At 31.3% G+C, this 20,745-nt stretch overlaps 1 protein-coding gene and 1 long non-coding RNA gene across 7 annotated transcripts in view; both read left to right on the forward strand.

The window, feature by feature from the left end:
• LOC127708934 (low-density lipoprotein receptor-related protein 2-like) overlaps positions 1 to 20,745 on the forward strand; it is a 327,071-nt gene that overhangs the window by 269,895 nt on the left and 36,431 nt on the right. The window lies entirely within an intron of this gene.
• LOC127708942 (uncharacterized) lies at positions 12,495 to 20,269 on the forward strand. Its single transcript, XR_007985440.1, has 3 exons — positions 12,495 to 12,549; positions 16,426 to 16,478; positions 20,138 to 20,269. It is a non-coding gene; the product is annotated as an uncharacterized LOC127708942 (long non-coding RNA).

Consider the following 20,745-nt stretch of genomic DNA (forward strand, 5'->3'; position numbering starts at 1 on the left):
GTATATAGTCGCCTCTTACAAGTCAATCATTAATTTTAATAGTTCATGTCAGGTCCTTTTTTCCAGATTTGTGCAAAACCCTAGTAAATGAACTTTAGTCGGATTTGGCTGTGTTGATCGTATGATAATTAGAATATAACAATAACAATGTTCAGTGATTTGAAGATATAAACATGGTATTAAATCCATTACTGGTAAAAAAAAAAAAAAAATACCACAGAGACAGTCGAAATCCATAAGGTCAACAGTAACAGACAATAATAAAAAAAAGAAATAAACTAATAAAAAAATCCATACAGCACTACAGAGAAAACTTAAGTTAAGCAGCACTGTCCAATCAAACACCGGTGTTGAACTCGTGTACTTGGAAAGTCCTCAGTCCAATATATAATTATGATACCAATGGTGTTGCTTATTGCAAGTAAAAATACAATGATTTTATTATCATCTACATGTGGTTAACTAGAACGGTTTTATGACTACGACAAATGTAACATGTCCAAGTTTACATTTTTTCCATTACAGTTGGTATATTCATATTGAGAAAAGGGATGATTTCAACTTGATCAACATGTTCATTGTGATCAGGAACACTCTATAAAGGAAATGATAGCATCACGACTTATTAGCGTAATATCAAATATACGTCGTTTTGGCAGAATAAAATAGATATGATGAAATATTGATTATCGATAAATAACAAACTCGTTGAACTGCATCTAGACATTAAAAAACAGATATATGAATCATGTACTCCACCAGAGATACAACCAACTAAATATTTGTGAAAAACAAGCCTGTAAATGTATCGAATGTAATAGAATTGACACGACGAAAAATATACATGTTTCACCTTAAATTTGATTCTCAAAAATCAATACACAGAACTTTGTTTAGAATAGAATTGAGAATGGAAATGGGGAATGTGTCAAAGTGACAACAACTCGACCATAGAGTAGGCAACAGCCGAAGGCCACCAATGGGTCTTCAATGCAGCGAGAAACTCCCGCACCCGGAGGCGTCCTTCAGCTGGCCCCTAAACAAATATGTATACTAGTTCAGTGATAATGGACGTCATATTAAACTCCAAATTATACACAAAAAACTAAAATTAAAAATGATACAAGACTAACAAAGGCCAGAGGCTGCTGACTTGGGACAGGTGCAAACATGCGGTGGGGTTAAACATGTTTTTTGAGATCTCAACCCTAGATATGTCATAGCAATGAATATTTCCGTTTTAAGAATAGGAATCACCAAAGGGCCGTCGCATTTGCAGCATCATAGATTGTCATGTTTTACATGCATCACTCATACTTAAATTATTTAGACAGCAAACACGAAAGCAGTTACTCCCTGTTTTTTTTTTTTATCTGTAAAACTATAAATAATATTTGATTTTAAAACACAGTTATCAATTCATTTGGATGGAATGTCAAAATATCGTAATTAAAAGTAAAATGTGTATTATTTAATTATTTAATCGATTGTTACGTGCATTTTATATATTTATAAACTAAGAGAGAGGCAAAGATTACCAAAGTGACTTTAAAACTCGTAAGTCGAAAATAAACTGGCAACACCATGACTAAAAAAAATAAGACAAACAGATAAACAGACAAACAACAGTACACAAAACACAACATAGAAAATAAACGAAAGACTGGGCAACAAGAACTCCACCTAAAACTGGGGCTTGATCTCAGTTGCTCTGGAAGGGTAAGTAGATCCTGCTCCACATGTGGCACTCGTCGTGTTGCTCATGCTAGTATAAACCCGGTGATAAGTCCAATTCGGTGAATCACATTCAGGAAAAAGAGGACGGGACTTCAGCTACGACAATTGGAACATATCCGTTGTCATCTGTGAAAAAAAAAGTTAAATTATAACAAAAATTGCAAACTCCAAGAAAAAGCCCTTCTAAAATGGCAAAATCGAAAGCTCACACACATCAAACGAATGGAAAACAACTGTCATATTCCTGACTTGGTACTGGCATTTCCTTTTGTAGAAAAGAGTGTGTTAAACCTGGTGTTTTAGCTAGTTAAACCTCTCACTTGTATGACAGTTGCATAAAATTCCATTCTATTGACAACAACTTGTGAACAAAACAAACAGACATAATACGTAACAGTACCAAAAATAAGGATACAGCAGTCAACATTGTGTTATTACCTAATCACTATAAAACAAACAAATATGTCAAAAAGAAAAACAAAATGGCTTATAGACAAAGCACATCAGCAAAAATGAAAGACAAAAATACAGAAAATGACCATAGCACAATAACACAATGACGAGATGTATAAATACCGAGCCACGCCAAAAGGATATTACTAAAAATGGACTAAACATAAAAGGATATTAATTTACAAAAACAAATAAAAGAACAATATAACACGTAATTGAGATCATACACAACGTCAGAACCTAGAATCTATACTTCAAGACCATCATGTATTATTTGTGAAATTGATACGGAATACTTATCAACAAGGTCTTGGTATCTTCCATTACGAGACGTTCTTTGACATAACCCTGGTTCATCAACTTCCTGCTCAGACACTGGTGTCGTTTTATAAAGTCTGAGTAGCAGCTGCAAGCTCTTGAATACCGAATGAGTTGAGAAATAATGTATATTCGATATGCAGGTGCAGTTGTAAATTGCTACTAAGGTGGGGGAAACTGATAATTTGAAAATTGAAACGGATATTCCATAACGGTCAACCAACTCGTGATGGCGTCCGTGAAGTTTACGAAGGGACGATTTCAACTTCTCGACTCGGAACTCTTGGTTTTGATAGCTTCCTTGTGAACAGCAACCCTCTATCAATGAACATCATGATAGGAAATACATGAAATACAAGCCCTGGAATATCGTGTCAACTGGGAGATAAATACTCCGTATGGTGGTAGAGCTGGAATGTTGCTACATAGAAATGAGAAGTTAACAATTGGGAAGCTAAAATCATCTCTTTTGTCGTAAAGTTTTGTTTTCAACCGATCATCATTTTCAATTTTTAGCTGTAAGTCAAGATACGAAGCAAACTTAACTGTACTTAACAGAAATTATTGCGATGTTTTTATTAACGCGAATAATGCGACTGGGATAGTATCGCAATATATAGAACTCGCATTATGATATCTGATACACACATCTGTGTGCAGATATTCATGAAATCGCAATAATTAATCTTGCATTTGTGTCCACTCTTCAAAAATCGCAATAATAAATGCACGCATTAATTTCTGAATTTACAGTATCTGTTGTATCCTTCATCTCAAATTCGATGGGATAGATGCGTTCAACATAGTCACCAAATTTTGAATTACTTAGTGAGAGAACATCATCTATATAGCGGAAAGTGAAGTTAAGGATACTGCTCACTTCTTTTATTACTTCCTACGAAGTTCCTGTATAAAGTCAGCCTCATATAAAAAAAGGAACAAGTCGGCAAAAAGAGTTGGTTCCATGGGAATGCCGATTGATTGTTGAAAAACACGGTCTCCAAACATAACAAATGTGTTGTCAATAAATAAATCAAGCATCTTGATAATGTCAGTTTCAGAGAACTTTTTGTTTGAATAAGACTGATTTTTTACTAAGTACGATGTATCCCTCTCCTAAGTCAAGAAACTTGTATCTACGTAGGCCATTCCTTTTACGAAAAAAAGCAGGACCAACTCTTTCAAAATGACTTTTAGTTTGGAATGAGGAATACTTGTGTAAAGTGTAAAAAAGTCAAATATATGATATATACTTATCATAATGCATAAGCAAGAAGCAAGGGGTCATTATTTGGTTACTTACAATATATAATGTGATGTACCAAAAAAAGTAAGTTGTATTTATATTAAAACCCCATCCATTTATATGTGACATTTGTAGAATTTTGGTCTTTTAAAAAAAGACATATAATCCTTTTAGTTCGAACTATTAAAAGAATTTGCAGGCATTATCAAAGAAATTATTGTAACGTTCAACGAGTTCTAGAGGAATATAAAAGTTCGTCAAAATAAAAATATCAAGAATAAAACTAAACACCACAATCTCTTTGGTCAAATTGCACGATACCCCTCCCCTAAATCTGCGTACGTTTAAAGTGTCTATAACTTAAACAATAAGCAATCAAGCATACCCGGGGTATCCACTTGAGCGATTCTATCGTACTGAAGAGTTACCAGGCATTGGTTCACTGCCGTTTGTAATTCATTAATAATTGATTTTCCGATACTAGTATTTGAGAACATTTTGTTTTTATTTTTTAGAAACTGTAAATTTAAAAAGTATCTTTTTTATTAACTGGTAAGACTCACTGTAAAAAAAACGGAAATTAATTCAGACATAATTATGCTATCTACATAAATTAATTCCTTGCAATTTGTTTCCTTCAGATTCAAAACCAATGTCTAATATCTGAAACAATAACTCTAATACAACTCCAACTCCGGCTGCGCTTAACTGCGGAGATATGTTTAGATAACAAGACTTACTGACAATATCGACCCATGCCAAATAGATGAATGTTCATTATTTCTTAAATCTTTGACCAATATACGACGTATAAGTATCACCTTCAATAGTTATTGGAATTTGATATTAAATACGAAAATTAGCATTATGTACATATGAAACCATATTTAATAAGTAAAAATATACTAGGTCAGACAACGGCTGCATTTCCTTGTTTAGATCAAGGAATGATATCTAAAATATACGTCCTTGTTCAGATCCAGAGACATAGATGTCCAAAGTATTAAGTATACACAATATTCTGACATGATAATAAACAAACTGGTCACTTCAATCAGTTAAGACATTTTTATGTATTTATAAAACGTCATTCTATCAGAAATACTAAACTAAAAGTCATAAATGTTATAATGAGATTAGTTTTAAGTATTATCTGCGAACTTGTATGCACATTGTACATGTTGTACAACATTTTTTCACCTTGTTCCGTCAATGTTATCGTTTGATATTTACTGTGCCTTTTATGAGATAAGATAGGCTTACAATTTCAACCACGATACACAGTGACATACATCGATGTTCACCTGAACTTATTTGTACCTACCTATGCTGATAAAACAGAACCACCTATTATTTCGTATACATACAAACAACTCAGTAAAGGTTAAGTTTTTAATTTAATGTCAGTTACATCAGACGTCATCGAAAGTAATGCTCCTTCAACTTGAGACCATGAATCTTTGAATTTTAGATATGATTCCTATGACCATGGAAATACGGGGTACCTCAACATCGTTCAAGACCAATATGTTTATTTTTTTTCAAAAGAACTTCAATATCATCATCCATCTAAAATAGATTGGAAACAGTGCCTACATGTAATTAAAGACGCTCTTTTGTCCTATTGTAAAACTTGGTGTTTACAGGAAAAATCTGAGAAACAATATTTTGATTCTTTTTTTTTTTAAATTAAAGTATGAATCTTGTAAAAAATCGACAATTGCATTTTGAAAACAAAATCAGAAATAAATAAAAGGATTTATAATACGCCTATTTATAGAATAAGAAACTAACTTCAAGTTCTCGCAAGACAGTTTGTGTTCGTACCGGCTGACAAAACAGCCAACATTGCGGCAATGGCATGTCCTAAATACTACCTAGAATGAAAATATAAATTCTTCTACATTGATGTCTACAGATTCATGTAGTAGACAATCATATAATCATAACATATTGGCTTGATACCTCGTCAGAACATCTGAGGGTTCCTACTATATATTGACTCACGAAACAACACAAAAACCCTTAAAAATATCGTTGCATATATAGCTATATAGCTACTGAACCCCTCAAATTCCCTCTTTCACGAACTAAACAAAACCAAAAAGAACACAAGAACGGAATGAACGAGAACGAACGATTTAAATCAATCAGAATCGTGTATCTCCACCTTTTTCGCATATTTGTTTTCCGCTCAAAGTCATGTGTGGACAAAACGATCAATTAATTCCGTGTTAACAATCCTGTTTCGTTCTGAAACGATACTATCTCACTTGATTGGATGTTTGGTAATTATGTTAGTTTTCGGAATGTGAACCAAAACGAATCAGCTGACTTATTAATCATTAAATCTAAAGTTAATCGGTATATTTTTACTATTTTCTATTTATATCTATTTCATTTATTTATGTCTTTACCTTTATTAATTTCCATGTATGTATATGTTCAATTATTCCAAATACATGTATTGTTGTATATCATATTAAAAAAAAACATGAGTTCTAACGTTTAACATTTAATTTTGACTATCTTTTTGTCTGTTGGCAGCAATTTTGCTTTCGAACAAATAATAGTAAGATAGAAAGGTAATTCTAAGATAAATAAGTAAATAGATAGTTTTCATGATAAATATAATGGAAAATAATGAAAGACTGACAAGATCAAACTAACTATGAAAATGTTCGCTTGCAGGTTCTTTAAATACATATTGTTTGTAACAAAAAACTGACAAGAACATTATTTATTTAGTTATTCTTTTTTCTTTTTATCATAGTTATCTTTATTGTCATTTTTTATTTATTTGTTTATTTGTACTGTTTGATCTTCATACTGGTTTGTGAGATGTAGTGCAGAAAAAAAAGTGTATAGAAGAAGTATGTCAAAAACAGGTTTTGCCAGCAAAGTCACTCGCTATTCTTGGTTAGTATATTGAGAACATATTTATGCTTGATTAACATTTATTATTAATCTTTTTTGCTATCCGCATTTAATGATTTGCAAAGTTTTTCTAAACTTCAATGAAGTTTTCACACAATATTTAAAATTCTCTTATTTTATTTCACGAAGTTAAAAAAAAAAATCTTTACGATGATTTTAATGTAAAACAGTTTCCCATCTCTTTTCTATTTTATAAACTGTATAATATGTTAAAGCAGAGTAATGTACATTATTCATCTAAGCATAAATATGGTAAGTATAAGTTGAACCGGGCAAATATCTATACTTCGTAAATGACGAGATCCAATTTATTAGCCGGCATGACGTAAACACGACGAATCAATTCAACTTTATTAATAAATAATGTAGGACAATGGTGTTGATTAAAAATTACATCATTCGAGTCTTTTTTTGTTTTCCACATAATTATTATTACCAATAATTAACAAATTCCGGGTGGAATCCGATACCGACACCAATAGTACTTGTTACCTGTTACCTAATCTCTACGTATCGCCTCTGTCAGGCGCACCACTAAACGGTGTATTTGTGATTTGCTATGTTCACGGGAATAATCAGATGTTAACTTCGTCATTATACAGGGATTGACACTACTAAATTTAATAATTGACTAAAACAATATATCTACAAGTAGTTACCTTCTGTAGTTAGAAAAACCCGGACGGATTAACACAGACAAATTTTGACGGCATAGAAAACTGTGCACCTTCTAATCAGCATGACTTTATCAAATGACAATACGAATATTAATCCAGGCTGAAAATAAGGCGTAGATACTTTAATTCAGTCACGGACCCGCGATGTCGCGTGTGTGTTCTAGTTTTTATAATACAAATCACTCTGAGATATAGACACTACAGATTCTTAGTGACGTCTCATCCTGAGTTAACATTTTTTTTTATTTATCATTCTTATAATATTTATCATGTACATGTATATATGATTGGCTTATTAAATATCAAAATGGTCAGTTTTTCTTGATGCGGTTAAAGATCGTGAGATACGAAAACTGCCACTCTACATTGATGCGGTTAAAATTTTCCATTCATCATGTACATGATGTACTGATATTGCTGTAATTTTTTATATCCAATCCACCCTGAGTTGACAAATTTACTGACTTATAATTTGCCTATACAATTGTTAAAATAAAGTACAAATATACTAACTTTTGGTCCATATAAATACAAACCATCTGTAGAAATGAAAACTTCAGATTCTTGTGACAGTTCAGATTTTTTTACTTTTTACTTAAAAGAGGAACTATTGACACTCTTAATTGATGCAGATGAAATATTGTTGACAATAAAAACTGGGGGTGATCTCAGATGCTCCGGAAGGGTAATTCTGCTCTACATGTGGCATCCGTCGTGTTACTCATGTAAGTACAAACCCTGTGACAAGCCTAATTTGGTAGGTCACATTCGGGCAATAGCGGACGGGATTTTAGTTACGACAATTGGAATATATCCGTCGTCATCAGTGAAACAGATATTCCATAACGTTCAACCAACTCGTAATGGCGTCCGTAATTTTTTCGAAGGGACGATTTCAACTTCACACTTGGCACTCTTGGTTCAATAGCTTCCTTGTGTGCAAATATTTAGCCATTTAACAATTTACAATAAAGGCGTTTGAGTTTGGTTTGGTTCTTTATAAAAAATAGTTTATTGAATTATGAACCTAAAACTTTAACGGGTTTTGTTTTGTGTAACAGTAGATAATGTATATGGTTGTGTCTGTTTGTTCATCAACTTATCAACTCTGATTAATTTATTAAAGTTCATGTATTATTTATCATTGTGTTATCATAGTAAAGATTCATCGTCTGAATCTTTTTTTCTTCATCAACTTACAACGAGTCTTCAATGATAAGATGACATTTCGAGGTAAATGTGTACCTAAGGTCCAAAAAATGTATTAGAAGCCAAGTTGTACTCGTTCAAAAAGGCATGCTAATGAGATAAATTAAGTGAAAAGGCAAAATCGTAATTGCATTTCGAAGTTATTTTTTGCATATGTCATTTTACTTTTTGTAAAATTTAATGCTAAAGATAAACAAAATATAATTGAATTCTGTAGATGTATGTTTATTTCTAATTGAGTTGATATGTTTTTGTCACATCTCCTTACATTTACCTTTTAGAAAACTATTTTTTGAATAATAAAAAAAAACAAAAAGGAAAAAACACATCCAACAACAACACACACAGTTACATATGATATGACAGAACTCTCACAGTTTTCCTATCTAGTGATAACATTTGTTTGATTAACTGTCTTTTATTTTAAATATATTTTCAGAATGATTATCATAGGTAAAATGAACAATGGTTAGGTTCAATAATAATACATTCGTCTTGTCTAACAAGGCGTATAACAGTTTAATGAGGATAGTGGCTAATAAAGGGGTAGTTAGCATTTCAAACTTCAGTATACTAATAGATTTTGAAATGTCAGATATTCAATGTAAAATTGTAAGTTGTTTTTACTTTCACTAGATTATTTACCCGAACATTAGCTCTTCAGAGTTAAATTAGAAGTAAGTATATAAATTTACGTATTTTTACAAAGAACTCGTTTTTAAAATGATACAATCGTGGTTAATCATTGGTAGGTAGGAAAATCAAGGATTGTTTTTCGCTGCATCTAAATTAACATAGAATACTATAATACAAGCATCATATACACTGTCGAAACTTTCTACATGCTTTATTTAAAAAATAAATCTGCAGTGTGATATACAACATTTTATTCATAAACATTGATAGTTTTGTGTAATCTATTTAGAACGGGATACCATAGAACATTTACTTCTTGGTCTACCTATGCCCAGGGAACCATGAAAACTGCTAATACAGAAATGATAATAATTCACAATACATACATGTTTTACCCTTTTAACAAATAGTTAACAACTTTAAACGAACTTATAATTCATCGAACATTTTCTTTTTATATCGTACGTACAAGATTACTGCATTATTTATTACTGCAACTCAAAATGTAATAAAAAAAAATGAATTCTGAAATGATTTCCTTAAGGAAAAGTCCATTTAAAGAGACAAAATTAAACGCTCGACTATCGAAACCGACTGGAAAAGAGTTTCTCTTTTTTTTTGGCCATGGCGTTGTCAGTTTGTTTTCGATCTATGAGTTTGACTGTCCCTCTGGTATCTTTCGTCCCTCTTTTGTCATGTCAGATTCAGGTCTTTTAACAGAAATATGGAAGTAACATATATTAGGGTATTTGCATTGCATTTGGTTTATCCATTTATTCTAAGGACACAATATTAATTATGAACAAAACTATTACAGATACAGTTTTTCTTTTCAAAGTTCCAATACATTTTTGTTAATAATACCAGAAGTTCACGTTTAATGAAGAATTATAGACCAGATATAAAAACTCATTATAAATAATTGGCTTACAATGTGACAGGCCACACGCTTACTTCAGCTACTATACGACTCATCAATAGCGCTCAATTCAAAGCAGGTGCGAAGCCAAATTAGAACAACGGAAGAAATTCAAATAAATATAGAATAATATATTGCGAAATCCGTATCGTATGCTGTATCACCACGAGGAACTAATATCAGTCCCGAGGGCCGAAGGTCCCGAGGGTTGATATTGGTTGAGTGGTAATACAACTTGCGATACGGATTTTGCAATGTATTATTCTGTTTATCATATATTTTTATAGAATCAGATTCATGGGATATCCTGTTTTAATTGTCCGTAAAATATGTGAGAGACAAGAAAATTATGATTTTCCTGTATTTTTCCAGTTGACTTTTTTTTTAAACACTTCCTAACTTTGCCTAATATCCCGTTTCGTGATAGTCATAACAAAATTCGGGATCGTTCATACTGGACGAGACATCGACATCGTAATGTCCATTATAACCTTATTACATGCTCAATATAGAGCTATGAAATTGGCAAATAATATGTTTTGTGACCATGCATTCAAATGCATTCACTAACGATACTGTCAGCTGTTCTCTCCTGTAGAATACAACTCACCTTCCCAATATTTATTGTTAAGTTTAACCATTTTATACTGCAATCTGATCTCATTTATATACATAAATGTGGACAACAATGTTACTAAGTATCATCAATTCAAAGATTATGGACAGACAAACAGAGGGATTCCTATATATATATTTATATGAACTCCACATATTCGACAGGGTTGCAATTTAGCTCTACCAAATATGTGTATACTTCGAAAACTAAAATTTCTTCAATAGTACTTGATGTTAAAACTTTACTATCATGTTTTTTTTTTCCAGGGGGTATATATATATACTGAATACCATGATTATTTCTGAAGCTTGTGAAACCCCATCATTTTTTAGAACTAAAAACATTGGACTTGGAATTTCCAAAAATGAAACTCTGATAAATGAATAAATATTAATAAAACACCATTTCTTTTTAATCTAACTATCAAAATAATAATTTCACAACAAGGATCACATAACATCAAAAACAACTACACTAGGTTTAATACTGTTATTAACAGAGAAATCCTGTCATTTGTTAAAATAATCCATCCTAGGAATTTCTAGTCCTATTCTGGCATATATGACTCATTTTGTTTTACACGTATTTGGTGTCAAAATTACTTTCCCACCCTTTTTTGATGCATGTGATTTATAAATTTCCGTTTTCTCATTTTGAACCTCATATTAATACAGGCAGATGTAATTTGTTTTAACACCACTTTTAATATTTGCATAATTCGAAATAATTTGGATTTTGAAGTGAACAATTTGCTATTTAAACCCTTGATTTAGGAAAAGTATCAATGCACATCAATGAAGTATTGCTAATTAATACAAATGCTTTAGAATAGTAATCTATAGACTCCTTACTGTTATTATCTCAGTTCGATTGCACCAAAATTAACACACATTCATGTACCTGTACTTTTAAATAAACAAAAAAACTAGTGAAGAGAGAATGGGTCTTTTGATCATTTTCCAAAATTAATATTTCTAGTCTGAATTAGTGTCATAAATGACCCATTTTCTCTTGCAAGTATTTTTCAGAAATTCTAACTAAATGAGGTTACATTTCGTATCATGCCAGGAAATACAGCAACTGGACGTCATATGTCAAACTTTTACGACCGGTATGCGTTACGGGTTAAGCTATGCGATACGGGGTATGCGATACGGGTTTAGCCATGCAATATGGGGTATGCAAAACAGGATAGGTGATACAGACTCGAAAAAAACAACCTTTATTAGATATAAAAAATTGCTGTATTTAGTACTAAATATATGATAAAGGTCAATATAAATCATCCTGCCAGAATATAACATACAATTACTGAAATTATTACTAAGCTGCTTTATATCATTGTATATTAAACGGACATTTTTTTCTAAAATAGATACAGTAAAAAATACTATGCACACGATCATGATGTTTCCACAGATTTAAACTGCAGTTATATAATGCACAGCCAAATCAATGGTGATAACTAGTATCATTTTACATTAAACCCAGGATATTTCTGTGTAAAACTATTTTTTCCGACTCGTCAATTAAATTTATATTTTTTTAGAAAGGTCATCCTACATGTAGGTTAAATTGAAATGTGAAAGTTCAACATGGTAATTTTTTTTAGAAAGGCGGATAATGATTTATTGGAGGTAAATGGTTGATAAAGAGATAAGTGTTTCAAACAAGGATAATCAACAGTTTTTTTTTTTGAAATGTCAGTAATTGGTTGTAAACATTTAAATTCGTTTCCCACTCGCCTTGTGATTTACTTGAATATTCACTTCTCGAAAGTAAGCTTCTATTCTACATATGTGTAAGTACATATTATTTGTATTATTTTCAAATCAAATAATGCTTTGAATTTATGACACTGGACGTTAAGCAAACATCAATTAATCTTATATGTAAGGGTGAAACATGGATGGAAAAACCCAACTTATTTATGTCAAAAGTTGGCAAATGTTATTATATAGTCAATATCATTTGACGATGTATCATAATGCTTTATTTCAATAACTCAAACATACATCACAGAACACTTGTGTTGGATATAAAAGGATCATTAATTGGCTCGATACAAATTTAAAAGTGTTTCTACTAATCGGCCAATAAAATCCGAATAGACCGTAAATCCTCGACGGCATCAGCAACCATGTCCACAACGAAATGCAAATGACATAATTCATGCATGTCTTCACTTATAATTAGCTAATCAAGAACACTGACCAAATATATCTGGCTTTTATTTTTAATTTTGTTTTAATCCTTTGATATATATGCATACCTGGCTTCCCTTTTGGGTGTTCCTGATGAAGTCAACTCTAGACAAGAGCTTTTTACATAACACATGACCCCTTATGTTGGACTGCTATTCTCTGATATTATCATTACAGTCCTTGGATGGTGTAAACTTCCCACTAACACCATACACCATTACACCATTCACCATACACCGTTACACCATACACCCTGTGCCATTACACCATACACGTTACACATTAGCACCATACACCTTACACACTACACCATAATGCAATTTAATTTCAAAGAAAGCGTGCAACTACAAAATTATTCATTTATCTTAAAAAAACGAATTTTAATCACAATATTGAAAATTAATGTATAAAATCAAAAATCAGATCTTATCAATATTTTGCATAGTTTTAAATGTTGTTCACCATTCATTCACACCATTCCCGATCACACGTTACATTATTACACCATTCCCCTTACACCATACACCATAGCACCAAACACCTTCTACCATTGCATCATATGCCATACACTATTAACCCATACACGTTTTTTTGGGAAGTTTACACCATCCAAGAGCTGTAGCTCAGTATGCAAGACATATCAATTAAAATTTGTAACATAAATTTTCGATATCTGATGATTGCATGTATTTTCTAAAGGCAAACTTGGGCATCAAAGGTGGGGTTTTTTTTTGTTTGCTTTAAACGTTCATTGACAAATGTTAATTATTAATTTTTTGTTTGAAGATTAATTCATTGTCCAGTTCACTTTGTGTTGGTTACATTGATAAACGTAAAGAGTCAACAGTTTTCATCTCTAAAAACCTGTATAAAGTGTTGCTCCATGTGTTCCGATTCGATAACATACACGTTTTTTTTTACGAATTCTTACCTAATGTTTTTGATATTAAAGGTGTTCGCTGTTCTTGTAGGTGACTTTTTGTCAGATACTTGGGATCCTCTGATTTTATCGACGAAGTACCATTACAAATATGGCCCGCTTACTCCTATTTTTGTCATGACTTTATTGGATATAAAGTTTTCCCCTATATGAAACCTATTTGATTACGTACATGTTCATATTTTATGAATTCTTACCTCATGTTGTTATATTAAGGATGTTTGCTATTCTTGTTTATTGACTTTTGTCAGACATGGCAGATATTCGGAATCCTCTTATTCTGTCGATGAAAATTAATTTAAATTTGTAAAAAAATGTAACAATGTTAAATTTGTTATCAGTATGCCCTGCCTATATATCAACTAGGCCTAAATATTTGACAAAAGTTAATTGTTCTTGGCCAACCATTACTTAATTATAATATTTATTTAAATTAACGTTTGCTTTACGTATAAAGGAAATTGTGTACTTAAATACAATTTGCGGGGTCAATCAGATCACAATTTGCTACTTACGGATAATCGTTGGTCATCTCAACGAGATTCATTTTCTCGCTTAAGCCGGTACGCCGAAAGTGAGAAAAACGATCGAGATGAAATGACCATTGATAATCGGTTTATCGCAATTTTGCCTATGTCGACGTTGATATTTACATTGACAACGGCACGTGCTCCCTAAGTTTCTAGCGATAATTTTTCATATCACTCTACTGTCCTGAGAAAGGAAATTATCAGTCATTAAGATCAAAGGAACATTTCGTAAAATAGCCATAATTAATGTTATTTGTGTTCTTATTAGGCTTTTAATGTATTGACCTAATCTGTTTATCATTTACCATGTTGTAAATATGTTTTCGTTGCTATAACATATACAACAAAGTATTCATAAATTATAAAAATATTGAGAGAACCATTTATTGCAAAATTCGCAATGGCTTGTGTGTAAAAACAAATAGCACGAATAAGGAAACGGACCTTTTATTTTTTTCTGGTAATTTAGTTATATTATCTATATTTTATCAATGTATAACAGTTTTTGTAAAAGCTTGTTATTTTGACACATAACAGCCAACATCCATAAACTATAAAAATCCACATCAATTTGTCTGCATATTTTTACGTACGCTATCGGGATTTGGGCTTCAAGCTTTGTATGTGAAACATTAATAAGATTAAACAATGCGTAAATTTGCATCCATTTGTTCATTTTTGAAAAATAAAGTTTTTAACATTAAACCGAGAACGGAAATCATGTCTAAAAATTCACATCTGAATCTATTGTTGGTACTTATATCCTTGGTATTGTTTTTTTTCATTTATATCCGAAACCTAATTGTCGTTGTGGTGTTTGGGTTATGTCGCAAAAAATTCAACAGATTAACTGAATCATACATCTTTATGCTAATTATGAGGTCTTGTTTTACATCATTAACTTTTTTTCAAAGTTTATCTTATTGGGTTAAGTGTTATTTAATAGTCACTCTTATTATCCTTTCAACAATTTACATTAAGCAGTCAGGGGCATTACTTAAAAAAGTAACATTTAAAAATACCTATACAAGTAATGTTGAAAACGAGGCTATATTTAATATTACTTATATAAGTAACTTTTTTAAATATTATTTTTATAGGTGTCCAACTATACAGATTTTACTAGCTTTAACAAATTTTCACCTGGTTTCATCTGGTTATTTTTCCCATGAAATATAAACTCTAATCCTTCTGAAACACTAATTGTCTTTCTGCCGCACTTATCTTTTATATCGACGCTTTTGGGTCAAAGATTGGTCTCTTGGGACTATTACAATATCATTTTTCTCAAAAATCTTGAAGGTAGACAGATATAAATAAATAGAAACTTGTGAATTAAGTAAGACTTTGAATTATTTATAATTTGTAACCCAAAACACTTACATATGTTCCTTAAATAAGTGTTATTACTAATTATTTCACAGATGTATAAAATAACTTATTCAAGCAATATTTTTGTCATTGTTTTTAAAGTAACCGTTTATCTCTATACTCCTCTAAAATCTAATAAATTCTTCATTTTATGATATAAAATGATGTAAAAATTTATGAAAACTACATTCAGTCCATGCTTCTATTGAAATTTAAAATAACTCTATTGAGTAATTTTATAATTTTTAAAAACAAAAATTACCTATATAAGTAACTAAAAAAAATTACTTGTTTAAGTAATGCCCCTGACTGTTAAGCTAAATTATAATGTCACGAGGAAAAAATATTTTCTAAAATTATAGAAAATCAAAACCAGACTAATATAAATTACATAAAAATATATGGCTATTTTAATTTTGAAAACATTTACTTTTAATTCTTAAATGTTTCTTATTTCATATATTCGAAATCTTTTGAATTTAGTTTGTTATGTCTTCATCATCAATTGTATTACTCGTTTAATGTATGTACAATTGGCGAAAAATATATTACAATTAGTGACAAAGATTTGATAAAAACAGTACATGCGAAAGCTGTGCTACGTTGCTATACTTTTTACTTATTTTTCACAGGGCAATGGAAAATTATCCTTTCTTTGTTGTGTTGCTTTTAACTGCAATAACAGGTGAAGTATACTTGTATCTATGCGAGGTTGCACTTAATTGGTGATTTCATATTATAACTGTTTTATGTTCAAGCACAGTCTTATTGGGTCAACATGGTCAAGGTAAGCTGACTGATAATGATAAACACGACTGTCGGAAGAATCATACAGGATCAATATGAACTATTTGCGTTAATTATCATTCTAATACAATGAATGTTGAATAATACTTAAAAGTAATGATGTGCGTTGAATTACCATCTTATTCACCGATAAAAAAAACTCGATTTTTACACGAGTCATCTCCCATCAAAATGACGTTACTTACGTATGTTAACAAAAATGACACAACTTCCAGGTAAGAACTGGTCTGTGGACTAGAGTGACAAAGAAAAAAATATTTGAAATCCATCTGCTTCCGAGGCAAGCATTCACAAACGGCCGTTTTCGCGACACCAATACTTTACAGAGAGTCTTCATTTATTGTACATAGGAGATCATAATATAAATCTCTGGCTTAATGTTTTGACAGATTATTTGATGCTACAGTGATACATCATATCCAAGATTGCCAACCCTACAAATTACTATCACTTTAGTCTGCACCATCAGAGAAATAATCGTTTATTGTTGACAATTCTGAATATTCACACATTCTATCGTCCATAAATGTATATACTCAAAGAAATAATATAACATATGAAAAATAAAACCAACTCAAACATCAAACATGTTGAAATCTAATATTTTGCGTAATACATTTATTAATTTTCCGACACCTTTTTGAACCAGAAAAAAATCCTGTATTAAGGCCAGTAAAAATTCTGTTTTAACTGCTTTATTTGGTAAAAAACTTGTACTAATGACCATCTCTGAGATACACTGAATCGTAATAAATGAAAATTTATAATGTATTTTAAGTCATTGGTTAATAAACTTCTGATAGCTGCTTGATTTACAATACAATTGAGAATGGAAATAGGGAATTTGCCAACCCGACCAAAGAGCAGGAAATAGCCGAAGGCCACCAACATGTCTTCAACACAGCGAATAAATTCCGCACCCGGATGTTTGCTTCAGCTGGCCTTCAAACTAAAACGCGTACTAGTTTAGTGATAATGCACGTCATACTCAACTCTAAAACATTTAAATTAACTAAAATTAAAAATCATACTAGACTAACAAAGGCCAGTGGCTCATGACTTGTGACAGACGCAAACATGCGGCGTGGTTAAACATGTTTTGTGATATTTCAACCCTCCTCTTATACCTCTAGCTAATGTAGAATAAAAAAAAAACAAACACACAGCAATAGGCACAGTAAAACTCAGTTTAAAAAAGTTCGAGTTCGATGTCATAATAGGTAATAAAAGAAACTAAACAAATTGACAATGATACATAAATTAACAAAGGACTACCAGAACTTACTGACATGCAAGCCTCAGAGTTTAATCAAACTCATTGAAAGATTATGTCTTCATCATATGAAAATCGAGCACAATCCCTCCAGTTAGGGGTTTAGTATCATACCATCACAAAATATATTAGAAAAACATATATAACCCGTATCATGCCAACAACTGGCTTTAGAATAAATGTGTTTAGTTCTGATGCAAAGACCCTATAAGTGAATCAATAGTAATACCAATATATGCCATCTTTAATGACCTGACAACAGTATCGTAATAATTATATGAATTAAAACATTGGGATTTGCTTTATCATTATTGGACGTTTTTGTTTTAGATGCACAGTAAAAATCTGCTGTGTCATTAATCATCTCATATAAAAATTTGTAATCATTTGGATAAAACAGATTTGTACACATTGTATAAATATATATCATAGTGTTATTACAGGGGTATTAGCTACGAGATATATTAAATTTAAAATATGATTTTTTTTTTCAACTATTAATGAAAGTGAAATAGTGAAATAATAATTCGCTTTTAGCAGCCAGTTTGGTTCAGTTTTGTCAAAATAAGCTTAGAAACATCGCTGATAAATTAATCGCTGCGAAAAGAATATTTCGACCTAATTGAATCCGTATTCATGTGACCTTCCATTTAATCCTTTAGCTAGAGATGGATTACGCATGAATTAGGCGTGTTCAGTTATTAATGGAAAATAATGTCAACATTGAAAGTGAAACTATGGCAAATGTGGTAAACCATTTGATTTACTGATTCGATTCACAAAAACTCATTCGTATACAAGTAAAACGAGGATTAACATATATTTAAACCTATAATATGAAATCAAACAGACCTAGAAAGAAACAATTGCACGAGTTCGCTATCTATTTATATCTATAGTTATGTTTATTTCAAGTTATATTACCGTCGACAGCCTTCGGAGGTCACCTCGATGGTTAATAAGATGGCGTCTAGACTAAAATACACACGAAATGCTGATACATATTATTGATCCCATGCATTTGAAATTGTTTATTTTAGATTTTCCATAATTTGGATCTACTTTTTAGAATGTTATAAATCAAATATGAGATCTTGAATCAAATCGGTGAACATGGATTTGACAACTAATGCCCCTTTAAATGGGTGTTTTCTTATTAATTATGTATTATGTTCAAGTACAGTAGTATAGAATCTAGGTTAGCTGTATTGGCTCGAGACGTAGCCTTGGTCCAATACAGCTGATCGACAAACAACCGGACTAGTAACTTGTAATAAAATGCGAATGAACTCTGGAAAAGAAAACATATTTTGTAACCACCATTTAGTAATATTAAGAAAGGCATTGAAGCTTTACGTAACGGCTTTTAAAATTGTGACCTTCATTAGTTTTTATCGGTAAAACTTATTTGGCAGAAATAAAAAATCAATATTAAAAAAAAAGATGATGACCGTGTGACCATTCGGCCATTATCGTAGATTTCGAGTTTAATGCCGCTATATCTTCTATCTCTTATGGCTCGGCCAATAACATTCCTAGACAATGACAAACTCAGCTTGAAATAAAATTGGCCTAACAAATTTGGCTTCTCATGTAGTAGCTCTAACAAATTTGGCTTCTCACATAATACATGTAATAGGCCTAACAAATTTGGCTTCTCATATAATAGGCCTAACAAACTTGGCTTCTCACATAATAGGCCAGTAAAACAATCTGATCATTATAGACATTAGATAAGATTGTTAAATCGATATCATTTATTAAATCAATGAATATACAGTTTACAAAATTACTAATGTAAACAAACACAAATATAAAAAAGAAGTTTGAATTTGTAAAAAGTAGTTGATTCTATACATATTCGTATAAAACATTAGATTTAAGGGAATTAGAATACTTATATATTTCTCGTCAGATTTTCAGAGGAATCTGTTCGTGCTAGTTAGGTAATTTTGTCTCCTCAAAAGTAGACTGCTTAGATACTTAAGACACATATAAAGCATAGCGCAAATAGTTCCAAACGTACTGTTACTTCTTGCAAGTAACACATCGGTGAAAAGCAGAATTTGATTATTTCACAATCGAAAATATGGACTAGATTTTAGTTCAAAACCAAATAGAATATATTCGTGGTCATATATAACAGTCAAGTAAATAAGTACATATACCTTAAAACATCCGTTGCTTGATGTTTGCCACACACATGGAAATTTCACATAATAAATTTAGATGTGTTCTAATTGATAATTGTAATTTCTAAACAGGTGGGTCGACGGACGTTATTCCTCCAGGAGAATGTAGAGAATGTTCAGACGGTTCTGGTTGTGCTTATAGACTAGCGTTTTGTAATGGATATAATACTTGTTCAAATGGCGAAGATGAAAACGAGGATTTATGTAGAGGTACCAAGGTTAATTGTTTAGCTGTAACAGGGATCTGTTATATATTTTAAGAAAATGATTGTTCATTGTGTATGTATAATTCATGTTTTGTATCAAAACAGGGCATTCTTTTTTTTTCTCATTTCTTTCAATATTTTATATTTAATGGCCACAAATTATTTTAAGAATTGATCGAAATCTGAAAATTTTAACAATATTATATAAGAAAAATAAAGAACGCCAGTCCTCTACTGTTTAACCAAGATACTACTAGAAGCATTCTGTTATTCTAGAAAGATAACATGAACGTTAAATCATGCTAAACAAAATCCATATCAGACTTTTCTTGATGTCATATGAATATGCCCGGTCAACATGGGAGCTCAATCAATATTGTGCACCTAAAATGTCTGTAATAAAATACTTATACGTAGTTTACCCATTAATCCTATCATGTGCTGCTTGGTTTTATTTAGAATTGGAATGCGAAA

The sequence above is a fragment of the Mytilus californianus genome, unplaced genomic scaffold (genome assembly GCF_021869535.1).
Source record: "Mytilus californianus isolate M0D057914Y unplaced genomic scaffold, xbMytCali1.0.p SCAF_7, whole genome shotgun sequence".
Taxonomy (NCBI): Eukaryota; Metazoa; Mollusca; class Bivalvia; order Mytilida; family Mytilidae; genus Mytilus; species Mytilus californianus.